This window comes from Rosa rugosa, chromosome 3, assembly GCF_958449725.1.
Source record: "Rosa rugosa chromosome 3, drRosRugo1.1, whole genome shotgun sequence".
In the NCBI taxonomy this organism is placed as follows: Eukaryota; Viridiplantae; Streptophyta; class Magnoliopsida; order Rosales; family Rosaceae; genus Rosa; species Rosa rugosa.
The window spans coordinates 24,387,511-24,409,961 of record NC_084822.1 but is presented as its reverse complement, the minus strand read 5'-3'; the positions used below and the strand labels follow the sequence as shown (position 1 = coordinate 24,409,961).

Sequence of the window (22,451 nt, the reverse complement as noted above, 5' to 3'; positions counted from 1 at the left end):
GCCATTATTGTTAAACTACACAATGTCTTGGCACTACTAGAATTTTGTTCATAGACAGCAGTCCAGAACCGATGTTAAACTAATTTTCGACCGATGTCTTAGTGGGTGTAGAGAAAGATATAGACATCAGTATAAGCGCGTTTTTAACCGATGTCCCAGACAACAACCAACATCGATTCTAAAAAACAAATCGATGTATAATCATTATAATCATCATAATCTTATATGTTAACTATATTTAATTCTTCATATTTTCACATTTTATGCTTAATAAAGTATATCTCGAACAATACCTAAGTGAACATTTGCATCGAATTCTATTTCAGAAGTGATGTCTCGAACCCTTCTAGACATTGCTTGTTGTTTCTAAAACCGACGTGTTGTTTCATTGTAGACATCGTTTTTCTTTTATAAAACCGATGTTCTCTGTTTAATGATACATCAGTTTACTTTATGGTAGGTGATTTGTGTGTTGGAAATAGATTACGTTTGGTGTTTAGAAATCGATGTGCACTAGTTTTGGGTACATCGGTTCTGTGGACACAATTCGATATATTGATAATCAGAAGACATCGATTTTCATTTTGATACTGGTTTCTAATCTCTAAACTGACATCGTTTTTCTTGGCATTACTGTTTTGTTATGCTTTTATATAATTCACTTCATACTGACAGGCATAATGTGCAAATGGAAAATAAATGCATTTCCCATCATCCAAAAATTGAGGCTTTCCATTAATTTTCTTTTCAAGTTCATGCTTCAACATAATTCACAAAACAATACCCCAAAACCGACAAAGGCTAGCCTAGACATTTGATCCAGCTTTAGAATTCTTATCTATAGCCACTTTAGTAAACCCTATTGGAAATATTTCAATGTCTAGAGCTACAACACAGTACTCAGAATGATCAGTCTCAATAACCTTGAACTCGACACTCCTCATTCCCACTCTCATAATGAAGAGATCACCCTTCCTCTTTCTTTCCCAGAAAACTCCCGAGGCCTTCTTCAATCTATTACGAAACCACCAAATCAGTCTACTCTCTGAATTTGAGGCTTCTCCATCTGCAACAGTTCCTTCGAGTTTTGGCCTGGTACTATATCAATATAGAACCATCAAGACAAGTTTAAGTAGGAGATCATACAAGAAACTTATAAAAGTATATATGAATTGCACTTTATAAAATATCATGTCTGAAATACCTCACTATTAAAGCAAGTATGATATAGCTCATCTCTTGTGTGAACCAATTACTCTTCCAACAGCTGCTAACAACGCAGCAAATTTAACAATCTCACCGTCTCAGATTACATCTGAACACACGTATCTTCCTAAATGAGATGAGACAATGACAAAACAAACACCATATAATAAATGTTTATGCTATTATAGTATTATTCCAACGTACCCTAAGATCTTCATTATTCTTTTCCTTTTCTTCTTGTTTGTTTCACATAGTACTCTCCCGATCTTAATGCATGAGTATTATACAGAAGAAAACAGAGAATCTAATGCAACACTCTCTCAAGCAATGACTATAGGTTAGCCCAGGAAATAATTATAGATGATGATGCTGTATGATATATGCCAAAGCACCCAAGGACATAAACATAATGCCATGCCATTAAGAAGTGAATTGTGTTATATATATATATAAAAGCTTCACCTCCACATACTGACAAGACATCTCTGTTGGAACATATCGGTATGTACCTTGTTGATGTCTTTATTAATCAACTAAATTACCTGTCAAGATTTTTTTCCAGAAAAACTAATGGTCTAATTTTAATTTCGTAAGTTTGAAAAGCAAGAAATTCAGACCAGAAGTGCAACCAAGCGAGAAATAATTTTTCAGTGGCTAAATATTGTTTTACTTACGATTTAAAGCTACATCAGGATAAGTGACAAGAGCTGGTTTGTCCTGATCTCCCAACACAGCAACGGACACATAACCATGACAAGTTTTTACATGACGCTCCTGCAGACAGATTCCATAATAGGATACAAATTAGTCTACTAATTCAGTAAATCAAATTGAGAAACTAAATACGCAGTTCCTGTGATGCCCCGGAAATTCGTATTTATTTTCCGAGAATTTTCCGGAATTTAGATTGTGGTTATTGGACGGTTTCGTGGCTCGTGGATGGAGCGGAAGTGTTTCGGGCGAATAATTATTCGAAAAGTATGACTTTAGGGGGGTTGCTAAGGTTGACTTTTGATACATTGGGATTCTCCGAAAACTTCCTTCACGAAAGTTGTAGAGCGCGTCGATACGAGTTCGTGGATATGTGGAACGCGGAAATCGGAGTTAGTATGAGAAAGTTATGGCCATTGGAAGGAATTTCCATTTTGGTATAAATAGAAGTTTCCCGAAGGAGAAACTTACTATTTTCATAAGTTTCCTTTTCCGGAAAAAACCATTTCCTTTCTCTCTCTTTTCTCTCGGCTGCTACCTTCAGAATCGAAGATATCCGGCTGACCCGACCCGGACCCGGTCGATCCGACCCGACTTTTCCGGCGAGCTCCGGCCATCTCCGGCGACGAGACTTTCCAGATCAGTTCGCCTCCTCCGTGCGCCCCTCCCTGTGGTGTTCTCTAGCGCCGATTCTCGGTGGTGACGGCGATAGAAGGCAGTGCAGATTGGAGTTTTCGGACCCGACCGGAAATCCCTATTCCGACGTCGGCAAGGCTTCGAGTTTTCTTGGTTGAGCTCAGAGCAGCCTCGCCGATCGATCCTTGGTGTTTGTTTGGATCGATTCACGTGAAACTTCGATCAACTCAGTTGGGATTACTGTTCACGGCTTGTGAGGTAGTTTTCGATCCCTTAAGCTTGTTTTCTGACTTCGAGCTAGTTATGAGAATCCACAAGCATGCTTAGATGAAGCTTTTTGATGTTGGGAGTTTTGTGAAATAATGAGTTTTGGCCGGTGGCGGTGCTCCACCGTCTGTGGTGGCGTTCTGGCGGTGTTCCGGCCACTTAAGGAACTGTTTGTGGTATTATATATGTTCTACTCGTTGATACGAGCGTTTCGATATATAATATGCAAATTTTGGAGTTCGTATGGAATTGTTATGATTTTTGCAGTTTCATACTGATCGATTTATTCGATCCGTGAGGATTTGAGCGTCCGGTCGACATGTGGTTTGGTCACATCGATCATGGACGTATTCCGGAGACTTTGGGAGGTCTCGGATGTGGTTTTGCCTCGATTGGCACCACTTTGGGGATTTTAGTTCAAAACAGAGGTTTCGGACTTAAATCGTTTGTGAATCGTTACTGATTTGAGGTCATTGGTGATTAGGTGCTTCTAAAGGTGAATTGGACGAGTTGTTAGTGATAGTTTTGGTTCGGTTCTGTATAGAAGACGCAGCGGGAGTTTCGAGGTGAGTAATCTCACAAGGTTCATTTTGGAACGGAACACCTTATCGTTTTGTGAGTTATTGATTTAACTGCAAATTATATGTTTTAGTGGGTTGTGGATTTATGAAAACAATAGGCATGAATGATGCGTTTTATTGTTTTGGGTTGTGGCTTTTGGAAAACAAATGACTTGGAATTGTTGATTCGATTTGTTTTGAAAAGCGTTGAGATTTGTGTATGAAAACAATATGCATGAAATGATGCTTTTTATTGTTTTGTGGCTTTTCGGAAAACAATGATTATGGAAATGTTGATTTCGATTGTTTTGAAAAGCGTGAGATTTGTGTAATGTTTTTGAGTCCTGTGCGACTGTTTTAATGATTTGCTCCAAGGGACTGTGCGGCCCGAGGAACGAAGGTCTATGACCTTGGGCAGAATATCAGGTAATCACGTCATTGGCCGGACGAGTGGTTACGTTCAGTTAGAGCTCTAGTCTGTCTGCCATCTAGGTAATTCATGGGGTAACGGGAATTGGTTATTGATAACTCATGACATTACGTGTTTTTAGGGAATAAAGTGTGAGTTGCTTCCTTATTAACGGTTTTTAAGGGGACAAGGTGTAAGTTGTTTTCCTTATTAACGACTTGGTACGAATTGGTACGTTTTGGTACGTTATGGTACGATTGATAGAAATCAAGGTGTGAGTTGCTTTCTATGTTATTTTGATAGAATTCAAGTGTGAGTTGTTTTCTACGGTACGTTATGGTACGATTGATAGAAATCAAGGTGTGAGTTGCTTTCTATGTTATTTTGATAGAATTCAAGTGTGAATTGTTTTGAGAATAATGTTTAAACTGAGATTGTTTGTTTTAATGTAATCTCCTGAACTAAATTTGTCACGCCCCGGATTTTGAATGATAAATTCAAATCCGAAACCTGAATAATTACAATTACAAAAAAACCAAATCTCGAAACTTCGAGTTCATTATTACAATTCACTCTCACAATATATTATAAAGCTCAAATGAGCATAACACACCTCACAACTTACAATTGTTGTAAAACTCTAACAATTGCTCTAACCGCACGATCACCGTCCTGGTTCTCCTGTCCTGTAGGATTACCCGCTACACAATTTGAATAGTGTACCGGGAGTTGCAACAACACAAAACCCGGTAAGCTTTTTACAGCCAGTATGAGTAAACAAGAAAGAACTGTTGATTTATTAGATTTCAAGACTACCACAAACCCACGTTACTTTCTCACTCTCATATATATATGTAGACACTTATGAGTTACTCTCAATTTAGCTCATAAGATCACTCACTCTCGTATATATATATAGACACTTATGAGTTACTCTCAATTTAGCTCATAAGATCACTCACTCTCATATATATATATAGACACTTATGAGTTACTCTCAAATTCGTTCATAAGATTTCCCAACATTTGGTAGACAGACTCATATATATATATAGACCCTTATGAGTTACTCTCAATTTCCCTCATCAGGTTACCATATATATATTGACACTTATGAGTTACTCTCAATTTCACTCATAAGGTCACTCCACATTTGGCAGACAGACTAGAGCTCTAACTGAACGTAACCACTCGTCCGGCCACAGACGTGATTACGATTTAATACTATTAATAACCACCAGCCCGGTACGAGAGCGTGATTCACTAATAGATGCCATGGTCACCTCGTGACCTAGTGATCTCCACAGATCACAACAATTTATTGTTCCTCAACAATAAAACTCAACACCTCTCACAATATATTGTTTCTCAACAATAAACTCAATATCTCTCACAATATATTGTTTCTCAACAATAACTCAACACAACTCCAACAATACATATTATTTCACGTAATAATATATATACAGACATTCACACAGGAATGTCTAGTAACACCAACAATAGTTCATATGATTGCAACAAAATAAAGCAATTAATTGTATTGGGTTCGTAATATGAACCACGTGAGGTTTACTCACCTCGATAATCCCGCTGCGTCTTCAATTCAGCTCAAAATACGATCCACAATCGTCCACCAACTCAAACCGTCAATCACCTAGTCCAATAATGATCTTGACTTAGCAATCATTCATAAACCACACATATACGGAAATCCAACGGTCGGATTCTCACAAATCGCATTCCGAATCATTACTTCCCAATTTCAATCCAATTCAACCCAACTTTTCCTGGTTTGACCAGGATTGACCAATTTTGACCAATCGAGACTAATTCGATAATTAACTCAAATTACCGAACAATTTCTTAAAATTGTGATATCGATTTGACATATTAGGTGCACTACAATTTACTAAGGCCACCCAATATATATAAACCTTTCTTTTCTTTACTCACTAACATTTTTACAAAATGTTTATGCAGACCATTGTTATCACAATTTCTCAACTCCACGAACTAATTCAACTCCGTCGACAATTTAACTAACAACAATAATTTTCTACACACAAAGGCCATTTCATGCTTGTCCATAAATAACTAATTTTTCAACAATTAGTCAGTTAATATAACTAACTTGAATTCCTAATTTATAAGGATAGGATTCTCACCTTATCCCGAATCTTGCCAAGGTCATGAACTCGATGATTGCTGCACCTCATGGCCCTCATGCTCATGTAACTCAATCTGTCATCATGCCAAAATGAGTTTGCATCCAATTCCGGCAGCACAAGGGTAGCATCCATTTACATTATTACCATCATCACCACCCACATCATCATCATCATCACCTACATCATCATCACATTAACATCAAAATCTGCAAGCTCCACCGAACTCTCACTCCCTCACTCTCATTTCTCAACTCCACAGATCCGAAGTCCTCCCAAAAATGCAGAACTCCTCAGCCACATCCAAATCAATAGCTTCCAAAGCAGCCAAAGCATTACTCTATAACTGGATTGGACCTCTGAACTGTCCCTCACTCACCCACAGTACTCAAACCCTTCTCAAACACCAAAACCTCAAATCTTTTACAAACAGGTCGACGAACTTCGAATCGGATCCTTCGAGCACGGACTGGAGCTCCTTGCTCTGGAGGACGAGGAAGTGAGTCAACTCGGTGGCCGACTAGACCGAGCAAGCAATCTCAGTGGAGAGAGAAGAGAATGGAGAAGGAAGAGAAGACAGGAAGGTGGTAGTGCGATCTGTATCGAGTGGTGCCGGTGCCTCAAGAATGGCCATAATTGTTTTCTTGCAAAAGTGACCTTCTGGGTAAGTCTCATCGCAATTAAAGCAAAGACTCTTTGCTCTTCTCTTTCTTTATTCTGCGGTAGACAACGCCTAATGGGCTGCTTGTTGCTGCTGCCCCCATGGAATCCAAGAAGAAGAAGCAGAAAAGTGATGAAAGGATGATTGCCACCGACACCCACTAACTCAAAATCAAATACCAAGTAATAAATATTGGATATTATTCTAGTGTTGCATGAACTGATGGATGAGAGAGTGAGAGGTAGTGCGCACCATGGGGAGAAAAGGAAAAGAAAGAAAAGAAAGAGGAGGGACCGGGGAAAGGGAAAGGAAAAGAAAAAAGAAAGAAGAAAATATAATTTTCTATTTCAAAAAGAATCCCTAATTTCAAATAATCGTAACTTAATCATACGAGCTCCGAAAATTGCATTCCACATATGCACGCGATCGTATCGACGAGCTCTACAACTTTCATGAAGGAAGTTTTCCAAAATTCCGTACGTAGAAAAGTCGATTTTTCTTGAATCGCACAATCCGAGCTTTTGTTAAAAAGAAACGTTTCGGGACTTCGATAATTCAAAAAGATGAATTAATTAGAGTAATATTCGTGCAAAATCACTTTAATCATTTCGTACTAATTCATGAAACGAAAATGAAAATTGCGGGTATTACAATATTTCTATGCAGGGATTACTATGATTTTATCGATTGTTTTAATGTAATCTCCTGAACTAAGTTATATGCAGGGATTATTGCTTTTTGAATCGATTGTTTTAATGTAATCTCCTGAACTAAGTTATATGCAGGGATTACTGCTTTTTAGATTGTTGTTTTGATGTGATCTCCTGAACTAAGTTTCAATGCAGGGATTATTGATTTTACTTAATTTGATTTTTTTTAAGTGTGGTTGTGGTTGTGATTTGGTGTGAGTTGTTTCGAGTTACTCATACGGGCTTGCAAAAGCTTACCGGGTTTGTTGTGTGACAACCCGGTGCACCATTCCAACGGTGTAGGGGTTAATCCTGCAGGGTAGGATAATCGGGGCTGAAGCCGAGGTAGCTTGTTGGCAACAGAACAGGTAGGAAGCAAAATTGATTGGCCTTGCCAATGTTATGACTTCCGCTATGTAGTATACTCTGAGGAGCTTTTGCGTTTTATCTTGTTGTGGACAATTTAATTCGTAAGCTTATGTAATATATGACTCTGTGGGCGGGTCAATATTGACATAGTGGGTTCAGGGCATCAATATGTATGTTGTATAAAGGGAAAAAGTTTTCCAGGTATTTGGTATTGATGGCTGAACGTTCACGCATGTATAATTATGGGGTTATATATCGATTTTTAATTGTGTTAAAAATCAGGGGCGTGACAGTTCCAAAAACAGAATAGTGACTAAAAGATTGTAATAATTGTAATAAGCGCTCACCAAAAAGTTGAACCACCTTTTCGGGTCACTTAGTCCAAGGAGAAGAGACTACCAACCAACAGTACCATACCAAAGTACACCATCAAGTAAAACTTAGAGTTTTTTGGTACCCTTAATAACAAAGTAGAAACCAAACCACTTCTGCTAACATGGGAGCAATTTAGCATTTCAAAAATTCAACAAAGCTAGAACTTTCATCCTTGATTCCAAAATGTTCTTCATAATATAATGCATATATATCTTGGTTGGAAATGTTCTTCATAATTAAAGCAAATGTCAATACCTCTCTAAGAATTTCAGACGGGAAGCTCGTAGCTTCAAAAGAAGTAAACGGTGGGGGCACATTATCACCCTAAGACAAAGATAAAAGACTTTTGTCAGTTACTTGAAAGAAACACTTTAAACCATATAACTGGCAAGTAACAAGGAAAAAAGTGAACATTAAAAACTAGAGAATATTGAATAAAACAACAGCTCTCTATAAAAAAACAACAAATCTTGATATGCTTGCGCATGTCAATTTCTATAGACTCCAGTGACCATAAATCTAATTAAAAAAAAATGGCCATTCTATAAAAAAGATAATAAAAGAGGGTTCATAGAGCTTCATTTTGAAGACTATTAATACCATCACCTCAATTTCAGATATGAGGGAAATGTCATAGTGAAACGTATGCATGATAACTCTATTTGCACCATCTTTTATAAAAGGACAACGACAGTTCAAATTTCAGAGCAAAAGATAATGCATCAATATATACCCCAGAAACTTGATAGCACACCTATAGAAAAAAGTTCTCAATACTCACAATAATAGTTATTTCATACTGGCGACAATAAGTCTCAGCAGACAAACCACTTCCAGTGTTTGATGGTCCATTTCCTCTAATAACAGATACTCCATGTGCACTAACTGACCCACTTGGACCATTGTTAGAAGAAACTGGTGCACTTCTTGAACTCTAATGCATAAATAAGAAAAACATATAAGTTCTCATATTAAAATGCAACTGTATGAGAAGTCATATACATTTGAAACTGTATCAAGTGACAGCAATTACCTGCACATTCCTCAGTCCTGCCTCAAATTTTGATCCACCATTGCTGCCCCTCCCATACCTATCATCTCCCTCATCACGACGTTGTTCTTGAGAAGATTATTGAACTTGAATTGAAGAACTTAAATACTGTGCAGAAGAAGCCTTTGATGGAGGAGCTGAGCTTGTAGGCCTATCATATTGAGTCACATTGGTCTCAGGGTTCCAAAAGTAAAGATACCCAGTTTTACAATCAACCAATCCTTTCCATGGTTCTTCTGGAGCATATCGAGGACCAGCAGAGGCAGTTGCAGTGGCAGCCATGGCAATTAAAATGCTATCCTACAACATGTAAGGGGAATTTTCACGTAAGCATCAACTACAGATACCAAAGAATCAAACTATGAAAAACAGTACTGTCTCCACCAATCAACCAATATGGCAAACATCATATAAAGAGAGCTTTTGAGAATATGCAAATGCGAGAGCACAAAAAACTATACCTAGATTTGTTCTTTTTAAAGAAGTTCCTATCATCAAAACCCCAGAGTTATCAACAACTTCATGACTACAAACAGCTGATAATATCTGCTAACTGGAAACCTAAACCCAAATTACATCAGTAGGTTCACACCCACCAGTGTCCAAAGGAAAAAAAATACCATAGAGCTAAAAACACAAACCACAAATCAAGCTACTTTCACTTAAAGCAACCAGAAAAATAGAATATTCAACCCATCCTCTCCATGGTTTCAAGATGGTTGGGTCCTCTAGAGCAAACTGAGGAACGAACAACTCACATAAGCACCAACAAATAATATCGACGAAACAGATTACAGCTGATCGATAAAGCACTACACCAAACAATGGATAAGCACACAGAGGCTCCCAAATTTTTGTCCTTTCAGAAAAAGTTCATTTCATCACAAGCCCAAAGTAATGAGCAACTCCATAGCTCTAAACAATTGAAACATCCTTCAATATTTCCAAACTACCAAGCTCAATGTGAACCTCACAAAATAAAAAAAAATCAGCAAACCCTATAAATCATAAAGCAAGTTACTTTCGCCTATAGCAAACCCCAATAACACATAACCAAGCATGTAATTAGATACCAAATCTCAGCTTTACCAGCTAAAGAAGCAGAATCGGAGACGCACAAACCATAAAATCGACTCAATCAAAATGGAAAGCAACACATTCAGATCTGGGAGATCTAGGAGAGCACGGAGACAGGAAATCGAACCTAACGGCGCCGTTTTGGAGGTAAATGGAAGTTGAAACGCCGGTGATAGATCTGATTGGGTGCCGGTGATGGGTGTGGTGTGTCTCTCTCGCCCTAGAAAAGTAGAGCTACGCTTCCGGTGGGTGCGGAGCGTAGAGAGAGAGAGAGAGAGAGAGAGAAGGGAAGAAGAAGGAGAGAAGGAGCGGGAGTTGATGAGGACGTCGTCACCGTCATAGTGGGAGGCGCGCGCGTAAGATGACGGACTGGATGAAATCGATGCTAAAGAAGCCGAGGACGCAGATGAAGGAAGCAATGAGGGTAATAATGGCGGCGAGTTCGAGTGAGCTTAGGGTCCAGAATGGAGGTCGAGTTTGGGAGGAGCTCCAGTTTGGGGTGAGTTCATAATCAAGGAGTCTCGCTAGGGTTTTCTGTTTTAGTTTTGGGTCGGGCCCAATTTTTTTTTCTAAGTGTGAAAGTTTTGAGTTTTAGTACCCGCTTCTTCATTTCACTTAAAGACTTAGCGCTTTTTGCAAAAATAGGTTCCCGCAAATTTTCGAACAAAACTTTTAACACCGGTCATTTTAAGAACTGATGTTAATGACATACATTTAAATCGGTATTTTCGTAAAACGATGTCAGATTACTTTTTTACATCGTGTGCAAGTATGACCGATTTAAAACATGCGATGTCTATGAACATATTTCTAGTAGTGTGGGAGATTAGAACAGTCATATCAACAACCATTCCAGACACTAATTTTTGATAAGGTGTAAATAGAAAATTATTCAATTGCAACCAAGTGAAAAAATTAGAGCAATGTATGAATGTGTATAGAACAAGTGTTCCAAACTTCCAGCCAAAACGCCTTAGCTATTCTACTCTTGATAGACTAGAACATCCATATCAACAACCATTCTAGACCCTAAATTCTGATAAACTGTTGTATATAAAAAGTTGTTCAACTTTGTTCCCAAAATCACGAAAAGTTGTTCACCATACGCATGCAACTTTTAAACTTGCTATGACTGTTGGTTTTTGTTTGCCTAGGATGGTATTAAGTTTTTTACACTTGCACAATTACATATAATAAGCCTACACAACTTTTCAGGTCATATAAACCTCACACAGTTGTCTGAATGCACATTTTGAGTGCCAAATTATATCCATACTCAAATTATGTATATGCATTGCACATACAACACCCTACTTATTATAATGCTCCAACATTGGTTAATGAATTATCTAATAAATATTGGGAGCTTATTGATAGATTTCAATTACAGGGAAGTGGTGGTATGAAGAAAGGATGTAACTTGGTAACTAGCGACAATTAACAGCGGCTTATGATCATCCAACATTGCAAACGGTAACTGAATAGTCTGCTGCTTATTTTGCTCTCTTTTTAATTTTTTTATTTTTTTATTTTTAAGGTTATTGACAATGGAAACTATATTAGTATAGTGCTCATTTAAGGTTTTGGGTAGAAGTATATTTTTTATTTCTTTGATATCAATACTTTCACTTCTTGGTTTCTCTGTCTTTTGTATACAGCTCAATTTCATATGTAGGCTATTGGCAAGGAGATTATGTATTATGAAATCAATAACAAATATATAACAACAAAGCTTATTAGATCGAAGTATGTATGAACATAAATATTTGTGCTTGCTAATCTGTTATCTTTATCTTACTTAAGAAAATTACAAATGGATCAAGATTTGTTCCTCTATCATCTATATATTCTTTCTTTGACAATTTCCCTAACCTTCTCTGCTTTTGATTGATATGAAAAGCAAGAATTATTTTCCTATACTGTGTGGCACCTCGAGGACCGGACTACCACAACGCCATCTCCCCAAGGAACCCTACACCCGCGACACTTAGGGAGAGAGTGCTTTGGGCCTAGAATTCCTTAAAGTGACAAGGCCTTTAGGTTGAAACACAAGAAGTCTATAGCCCCACGTTTGTAGGCTTGCATTAGCGGGCTTGGATCGTAACCACAAGGTTACGAACTAGGCAAGGAATGGAAAGGAAGGTGGTGTTGTGTCGAGTTTGAAACCTACCATCATTTTTAGTTTTTAGCCCAAATTTACAATAGGTTCATTAAATACAATTCAATGTGAGTCTTCTAAGTCTAGCCCACTATGATCTGAATTCAAGTGGAGGTTATAACCTTAAGGTTCCACTTTGGTGGTAAGCAATCAGACACATCATCAACCATACATGTCTTTACAAAAATTGAACGAGATCAAACATGTCAAATAAACCTATTGATAGGCATTTTGTTCACGGTGAAGAAAGAGAAGGTGCTGGGTCAAGTCGTGGGATAGAGATGGATGATGATGTAGAAGAAGAATATCATGGTCATGGTGCACAAGAAATGGAAACAATAAGAAATAGCATTACTCAAAGTTTGATGAGTGCGCGTAATAACGTGAACATTTGAATATGTTATGATATTTTTTGTGGTTACTTGATGCGAACCAGAAACCAATTGTTATTAATGTTACTAATATATTTGTATAAGTTATTTTTAAAATTGTCCAATATTAATCATATGCTCACCATAATTTATAAAAATTGAAAGTTGACAAAAATGAATAAGGACATAATAAAGATTAAAAATAATAACAACTGCATTTGATCAACATTGTATTACCAAACAATTAAAGCAAAATAATCTCTCATGTCCAATTTGGTCATTCCACAAACAAATAGCACAAGCCAGTTTGAGTTTACCAAACACTTTGCCACTGCTTTTTGTCACTGACAGCACTTAAAAAAAGCCAGTTTACCAAACACTCAGCTGCTTTGCTTTTCAGCTGCTTTTTCTCAGAAATAAGCAGAAGCCAGCTTTTCTGAAAAGCACAGCCATACCAAACATGCCCTAAAGAACTTAAAGGCTAAAGTGAAACAATGTGCAGATCTTTTCAGAAATATAAGTTTCTGTACACATATTTCAAAAATCCATAACTAATTGTAAAAAAAATTCTTTTGGAGTGAGTCAAATAATGGAACGTTTAATTTTTGTGTCTACTATCTTTCTCTAGAAGAAAATGATTCCAAATTCCCAGCGGTTTAGCACCAGTTTTGAAATAAATGCAGATGGGTCAAAATGTACTGAAAACTGAAAAACTGCAGAAAGTTGTTCTTTTGTTCAAAGTTCTTTTGGTATCCAATATGGCCAGTCAAAGAGAACCCAAGACACTTAAGGGATATGTCTAATACTTCTAAAGACCAAAAGCTTGAGTCACTTTCTGATACTATATGGGCAGGTGTTGTAGCTCAATGATATGATGTATTGAAACATGATATTTAGACAGCTATAAATAACAAATAGACCCTTGAACCAAGTACGATTTTAATATTCAAGATATAGCCATGACCTAGCAGAATTCCTAGACATTAGAATGAGTGAGAATCAAAGTCAAAGCAACAAGATACAAACAACAGTAGTGACATGTTTGTAATCTTCAAGAATTCGTAACAACAACCAAATTAAACGTAGTGTTAAGGAAAGCATGATACTCACCAAGGCCAACCAAAAAGGTGAGTTTTTCTGAGGGTTTCAACTGGAAAGAGAGCTGGTGGAATTTGATTTGATTAAGTCCAGTTGCATGCCAAGAAGTTTACTTGATCTCAGACATGCAAAGTGAAACAGAAATTTCTCAATGAGTAGGAAAGTTGTTTAAACGCATTGAGCCTAAATATTGAGGAAAGAGATAGGAACTTGATGGTAGAATGATTTTACCAATAATTGGAATTAATCTCAAACAAGTTTCGGGAGATTCGGATAGAGCAAGAGGAGGAATACAAGCAGAAATTCGGAGCAGATTCGTTTCTGAGCAGCTCCCACTTCGATTAGTGTACAGGTCTCAAAATGACTCCAATAGGGCTGAAAAATTGAGCACAGATAGAAGAGACAAAGACGAACAACTTTGATAAAGAAGAAATTTTGATCAGAGGTCCCGAGCTAGGTGTTTTGGAGCATGCAAGTAGACTGATATGCACAGAAACGAGAGAAAGGATGAGGAGAAGGATGAATGATAACCTCTGCCTTGGATCTTCGTTCTGAAGGCCTGGAAGGATTTTCTAGGAGACGTTGCCATATGCATGGTGGCAACATGGAATAGAGTCGCTGAATGAGGTCTCCTGTAATAACCTCATTTTTATCAAAGCAAAAACATGATTGCCATTGCTTTACTTTAGTTGATTTCCGATGCTTTAATTTAGTTGATTGATAGTGCTTTACTTTAATTAATTATCGGTGCTTTACTTACATGATTAAGCATTGTATAATGCTGTTTGGCCTTGTTGAGTCGACTAAACTCAAAAACAATTCTCATTCTCATCCGAAAACACTCAAAGAAACAGAGCATTTTCTCCAAAGCTTGTTCTTGCTCCATAGACCATCAATCAACCTCAGACCACTTCCCATACCTTCACCTTGACCTTGCGCAGCTGCCAGTGGCAGCCTCGTACCGTAAGACGGCCAGCAGCGGCGGCGGAGGAGTCGGTTTCTGTTTGAGCTCGTTTTGGTTCAATCTCAATATCTTGAGCTACAGGTTACCATATCTCTTGATTCTTGTCTCATTGGATTCGCCTCAACCTTCTGAAGCCCCCAGAAGCAGCCTTGCACGGCGGCGCATCCCCTAGCAGCAACTACAAGTCAACCCCGCCAAGAACGAAACCGGAGCTATCGATCCAAATATCTCGAGCTACAGGACGTATTTTTGAGTGATTCTTGAACCAGTGAGCTCACCTTGAAGTTCTGAAAAACTCTCCAGAAGGAATCGAAGCGTTTCGTTGAAGTTTTTACGTCGAAACTCAAGCTCGCCGGATTCTGGAATTTTTCCGACCACCGAAGCTTTCGATCGGTATATCTCGAGCTACAGACCATATTTTTCTGTGATTCTTGAACCAGTGAGTTCTTCTTGAGTTTCTTAACAACTCTTAAGAAGGAATCGAAGCCTTAAATTGACGTTTTTACGTCGAATTGGAGCTCGCCGTTTTCTGCAGTTTCTCGCCGGTTTCTGGAAAATTCCGGCCACCTTCATACTGTTCAAGGTAATTTTCGACCCCTTCCGGTCATTTTCAGACTTCGTGCTAGTTATGAAAGTTGTTAAGCATGATGAGAGGAAGAAGAGCAGCCCGGCCCCGACACCATTGGTGGTGGTCGGCGGCGGCTCTGCCACTAACTCCGGCGGCCCTTTCCGGCCACCTCCGGGGATCAAAAATATGGTTTCTGTACATTTTCAGATTCTATATTTCAATACGATCATTTTGATATATTATACGCAATTTTTGGATATCATATGATTAAGTTATGAATTTTTACGTTTCGATCGATTTCGATCGTTTGATTCGTGATATGTGAAGTTAGGACCGTCAGATGGACTTGTAGTTTTGATATGATGATCTTATGACTGTCCCAGTGGCTTTGTGTGGTCATGGGCGAAGATCCGACCGTTGGATCTTCGTATAATTGAGAAATGGTGATTCGGAAGGCGATTCGTGAGAATCCGTCCGTCGGATTTTTGTATAAATTTGTGAAGATGTTAGTAAGGACGATTCAGGAAGATCCGACCGTTGGATCTTCGTGATGATTTTTGGAGGGTGATCCTAAAGGCGATCCGTGAGGATCCGACCGTTGGATCATCATTTAATTTCGATCCGACCGTTGGATTGTCGTTTGAGTATGTTTTTGAGTTATTGGCTAAAATAAGGTCATGTGTGATTAGGTGATTGACGGTCTCCCTTGGGTGAAAGATTTCGGTGTGTATTGTGTTGAATTGAAGACGCAGCGGGAATATCGAGGTGAGTAAACCTCACGTGGTTCATATTACGAACCCAATACAATTAATTGCTTTATTTTGTTGCAATCATATGAACTATAGTTGGTATTAATGGGCATTCCTGTGTGAATGTCTATCTATATATATATTATTTATGTGAAATAATATGTATTGTTGAAATTGTGAGATATTATGTACTGTTATGGTTGTGTTGAGTTTATTGTTGAAAAGCAACAATATTGTGAGAGGTATTAAATTTATTGTTGAGAAACAATAAATTGTTGATTTGTTGAGATATATTGATCTGTGGAGATCAATAGGTCACGGGGGTGACCATGGCATCTATTAGTGAACCACGCCCTTGTACCGGGTAGGTGGAAACTAATAGCATTAAATCGTGAACCACGCCCTCGCGCCGGGTAGGTGGAAACGATCAGTTAGAGCTCTAGTCTGTCTGCCAAATGTTGAGTGACCTTATGAGGGTAACGGGGAGTGACTCATAAGTGTATAATATTTATATATATATATATATATATATATTTATATATATATGAGAGTGAGAAAGTGAAGTGGTTTTGTGGTGATCATTGTAATTGTGATGTTTCTACATTTCTATACTTGAGTTAAAGGAAATGTATTTTATTAAATCAACAGTTCTTCTTGTTTACTCATACTGGCTGTAAAAAGCTTACCGGGTTTTGTGTTGTTGCAACTCCCGGTACACTATTCAAATTGTGTAGCGGTAATTCTACAGGACAGGAGAACCAGGACGGTGATCGTGCGGTTAGAGCAATTGTTAGAGTTTTACAGCAATTGTACGTTGTGAGTGATAGAAGCATTTTAATGTGATATTTTAATAGTTAATTCCTCACATTTTGCTTAGTTAATTCCTTAACGAATCGATTTTTAATTCAATTTTTATTTTTAGGTACATTGGAGTAGATGATGATGAAATAAGTGTTAGGTCCATAAAATGATGGAGAAAAATGGAAATGCACTAAAAAGGTCAACTTTACACATTTTCCTACTCCGGCTAGGAGAAACCAAGCCAAGCAAGGAAGAAGGAGCGACCACCTGACCAAATGAACTTCAAATGAGCTGAAACCTTCCAGATCCATTCTAGACATCCTAAGAAACATTTCTTATGAAGAGTGCAAGAGCCAAAAAGAAGTGGAAGGCCTTCAAACAGTCAGCCCAATTTTCTGCAGAAGCAAAACTGGAAAACTGGACCTGTAAGGAGTCCAGCAGAAATTCCGGCCCAAACACATGGAGATAAATTCTGAAAATTTTACAGAATGATCTACACTCATGATGGATCATTTCATATGAAGAAGTCACGGGCAAAATCTGAAGTCTTGGTGGAGAATTAATTGAAGGAAAAATGAGTAGAAAGTGACTCAAACCTAACAAATTCCATTAGTGTTTAAATATTCAAACCTAATAAATTCCATTAATGTTTAAATGCTCAAACCTAACATATCATCATTTGTTTAAATCCAAATAGTTTTGCTTGGTAGCCTATAAATAGAGGCTACAACAAAGAAGAAAGACATTCCTTCATCCATTCCATTTTCTTTGTCTCTCCATTTCCTTTCCATTTTCCTTTCCATCCTCTAGTTTCACGTTTAGTCATCTCCACGAGTTCAAGCAAGGCCAAAGAAGAAGAAGAGAAGCCGTGAGCACTTCCATCCATAGCCATCCTTGAAGCTTGCTTTCGAGTTTCAAGAATCCACAACGTGAATCATCCATCTCATCTTCATCCACGGTGTAATCCTATTCTCCTTTGTAACCTTTGCTTTGAATTTCGTTGGTTATGAACTAGTTGACATATATGTTTGAACAAAGTATTATTTCTGGAATTTTTATGATTAATTGAGAATTTTCAGATTCATATATTGTGATTCGAGAGTTGCTTATGTGGGTTTGTTTAATTAAATTTGCGTTATAGATAACTTTTGTATTTTAATCTTATGTGGTTGCAAACACTTAGGGTTTCGATATGAATGGTGCTAGGTTTAAGAACATGAAATCGACTTTTCGTTTTGTGTAAACTTGAATCAAAGTAGTAAAGGTTTTGTACAAAGATCGAATTTAATTAAAGAGAATTGCAATTAGGTGGACTTTTCCATACTAAGTTGTACACTTGAGTTGATAGCCTTTCTCTATGTGTAATGCGTTAAACATGACATGATTGACTAGCTTTCTAGGGTTTGATTGCATGTTTGATAGGATTAATCTAGGTGCTTTCGCTTAGGTTAATTAGCATTGAAAAGTAAAAAATGGGAATTCATTTGCTTTCGAATGTTTCACATGATCAACTCCTTTCTCATGACTTAGATGAACAATATTAGGGTTTGAATCAATTTTAATCATAAGTTTCGGTTTTGATCTTTGTTCCTTCATTCCATTCGTATTTTTATGTTTTTGCATTTTAATTGTTTTTGTTAACTTAGTTTCATTTTCGAAAAAACCAAAAACAAAATCCCCCCTTTTCGTGTAAAATGTTTATATTTTGTGAATACATTTGTGAATATTATACTTTGTTTTAATTTTAATTGTTTAATTGTTTGACAATGACAGGTGTACCCTCAATCCCCGGAATAGAACGATCCCTATTTGCTTATACTACTAACGATGTTTTCAGGGTTAAATTATGCGCTTGCTTTGAGCGTATCAATTTTTGGCGCCGTTGCCGGGGAATTGAAAAATCACTTGTTTTTGTTTATAATTGTTGTATATAAACTGTTTGATACTTAGTTTAAATTAACTAGGTTGTTTTTTTTTATTGTTGAATACGAGTTTAATTGTGAGTTGTAAATTAAAGAAGGAATAGGTGAAGTCGTGTTTATTAATATTGGCCTAAACCCCTTATTGGTACCTAGTTCAGGTCCCTTATGGTTGAGGGCGGCCTTTATTAACATTCATTGAACTGTCTAACACACTTAGGACCTTTTACATCCTAGTAAGAATATCCTATGTGAGATGGTGTCTAGGAAGGGGACAACGTTCATGACGGGTTTTTGAATCCAGAAGTGCTTATAAATGGGCTTAGCTCATGCCAAAATGGATTTTTCCTCTCGTGTTCACCCTCCCCTACCTGGCCATTTCAGTAAGGTTGCCTAACGGATGTAGGAGGGACTTTGTGTCTAGACGACTATACTTGGGCCGCACGTCCACTTGATTTACCGCTTGGAATTAGATTTGATATCAATAATGTTTATAACAAAAGAAATACTTGTGCATACTCTTTACGTGTAAATTATTTTGTTGTTTCACACTTTATACTTGTAAAAATACTTTTTACGTTTTATACTCACTTGTGTACTTAACTTGTGTCTTATGTACAAAATACTTGTTAATTATACTTGTAGTTTGTAATTCATAGTTACTTGTTTATTATTTTTTTTTTTTTTTTGTATTTCTTTGTTAATATTAAGTTACTAACTTTATTTAATGTAGGTACCGTCTGGCTGCAAGACGTAAAATACAAGCGCTGCTTGGGAGGCAACCCAATTCAGAATATAATCAGATTTGCTTTCTCTTCCCCTTTTACTCCTCCATTTTCTTTTTGTTTTAGTAGTTATTTTCGTAAATTCCATCCCTATATGCTTACTTATTTCATTGCATGCTTTTAATTGATTACATTGAGGATAATGCAATATTTAAGTGTGGGGGAAGGGATTTATATTTTTGTCTTTCATTTTGAATCCTATAAATATTTTTGTCTTTCATTTTGTGTCCTATAAATATTTTTGAGTCCTATATTTAATAATAATAATAAAAAAAAAAATTTAAAAAAAAAAATAATAATAAAAAAAAAAAAAAAAAAAAATGCATTCATTCAGTCTTATTAATTTCAGCTATTTACAAAAAAAAAAAAAAAAAAAAAAAAAAAAAAATAATAATAATAATAATAATAATAATAATAATAATAATACTCTATACTAAGCCATGTCTGCATCTCTGTAGGAGTTGAGGCTGAGCTCAAGGGAAATGTGAGAGCCACCGCCATAACCGCTACCTCTCTCGGAAGTAGTCTTCATGATGCCCAAGATGTCCTCACCATGCATGGGGAACAATGGAAGGGTTTCAATCTCCTGGTGATCTCCTCCTCGTTGTTGCAGGGATGTTTGTCCTCCTGTTGTGCCAAAAGAGTTGTACTGGTATTAGTGTTGAAGTGTGAGGAAGAATATGAAACAAAATTTAAATCAAGAAATCCTTCATTACCAGTAGAATCAGTGGAACCAAAGTTGAGATTAATGGATCTACCATCATCAGTAGAACTAGTGGACCCAAAATTGATGTCAATGGATCCACCAGCTGGCCCAAAATTGATGTCGATGGATCCACCAGCACCAGTAGAACCAGCTGGCCCAAAATTGAGATCAATGGATCCACCAGTACCAGGAGAACTAGTTCCCATGGGCACTTGAGCAGCCTGATTGCACCTCTTCATCTGCTTCTCTCGAGCCCTGACATTCTGGAACCAAAAATAAATGTTCTTGCCCTCAACATGTCCATACTGGTTCAGCTGGAGACAGATCTCGTGAATATGCTCTGTAGTTGGGCGCTTAACTCCCTTGTCGTAGTAAAGATCCTTGAGGATCCTTATTTGATCTGGAGTAGGAACCCACCTGGCACGGCTTCGCCAGAAATCTGTGTTGGCACTACTCCCGGCTGCTTGGTTGTTTCCTCCATCCTCGATTTGTTGCTGGGTTTGTAGCTCCATCAGTTGCAGAGTTCGTGGTTCCATGGTGATGGGTTGAGGGGATGTGAAGATCGAAGAGTAAAGTTGTCAAGTGTTTGAAGGAGTTGTTGTTAAAGGGATTAAGGATGATGATGGTGTGTTGGAGATCTGAAAGTTCAGAGGAAAGATGAGATTGAATCAACTAGATGGGAGAGAAGATCAGAAGAGAAGGATTGAATCGAAGAAGAAATATTTTGAGTTTTGAAAGAAGAGGAAAAGCTGAAGAGTTGGGAGAGAGGGGCTGGAACTCAGGAGAGATTTTCGTTCCTTTGGAGTGAACAGTTGCGCCCTCAGAATGCACCTATTTATAGAGCGAGGTGAGCAGATCTCCACCGTTGGATGGACGATTCCTGTGATTCATTCTACGCGTTGGATTAAAGTCGCCCTGAAACCCGGAAAAGTTGTTGGCGCGTGGAGAGCGTGTAAGGGGACCGAGGGAATCTCGAGGCGCTGTGGCAGACAGCTGTAGCCGAAAGCAGATTTGACTGCCATAAATCACGGAAGGGATAAGCCGTGACACAAGTGGGCCGTACTTGGGCCTGTCTCGGATCAAGGCATCACTGTAGCTGTGGGTGGAGGCCTGATGGGCCGAGTTTCAGAAACAGTTTTGGACATGATGGGCCGAGTTTCTGAAACAGTTTTGGATGAGTTGGGCTGGGTTTCTGCAACAGTCTTGGATGTTTTGTGCCGAATTGTTGAAACAGTTGAAACAGTTGGTTTAAATAAAAGGATTGGTATGGATAATAACGTGAGCAGCCGTGCTCGAGTGGTTGAGTGTAAAGTTCGTGTACAAGAGGTCTGAGGTTCGAACCTCGCCTCTCGTTTATTTTTATTATGTTCGTTTATGACATAATAAGTATAAAATTTGTACACATTATATTAAGCACAGCTTGTGCTCCAGTGGTTGGGGACAAAGGTTTCGTGCAGCAAGTTAAGGTTTCGAACCTTGCCTCCCCCGTTTTTTTTTATTTATGTCACTCCATCAGAACCCTCCTCCGAAGGCTGAAACCAGCAAGAAGGCTGCCACTCGCCCGCATACCGCTCCTCCAAAGGAGTAAATGGAGGTACAAGTCTAGGCTGAAAGACTTTAAACATTAAGCGCTGCATGGGAGGCAACCCATTTCAACCGTAGCTGTGGAGGAGCCATCAACGCAGATTTGCTCTCTTAAACTCTATCTCCTCTATTACTATTTTCTGATTGTATCTTTGTTATTTGCGTTTTTAGTTTTTGTTTTTAGGTTTTCTTGAGTTAATCATTCCATTCACATGATAATTGTTCATTGCATGCTCTAACTTGTTTAACATTGAGGACAATGTATGATTTAAGTGTGGGGGGAAGGATTAATGCTTGTAGTTAGTTTTTGTCATAAAAAGAAAACAAAATAAAAAATCAGAAAAATCAGAAAATTAAAAAAATTAAATTAAAAAAAAAAAATCGTTAACTTTGTTTTAGGTTTTATATTCATGTTTTGGTTTTTGTTTATCTTTGTTCTTTAGTTTGTTTGTTTTGTTTGTTTGTTGTTAGAGTCAAAATGAATTTTGGGTAAATATCTTCTTCATCGTAGGCGCATCCAATGGGATGTGATGTCTAAAGGTCTAGTTTGGATATGAGAAGTGCTGACA

At 37.7% G+C, this 22,451-nt stretch overlaps 1 long non-coding RNA gene across 1 annotated transcript; it reads right to left on the bottom strand.

The window, feature by feature from the left end:
• Positions 1–4,348: 4,348 nt before the first annotated feature.
• LOC133740240 (uncharacterized) lies at positions 4,349–7,115 on the bottom strand. The gene is made up of 3 exons (XR_009861083.1): positions 5,958–7,115; positions 5,370–5,446; positions 4,349–4,490 (listed from the first exon to the last, which is right to left on the bottom strand). It is a non-coding gene; the product is annotated as an uncharacterized LOC133740240 (long non-coding RNA).
• Positions 7,116–22,451: the final 15,336 nt, after the last annotated feature.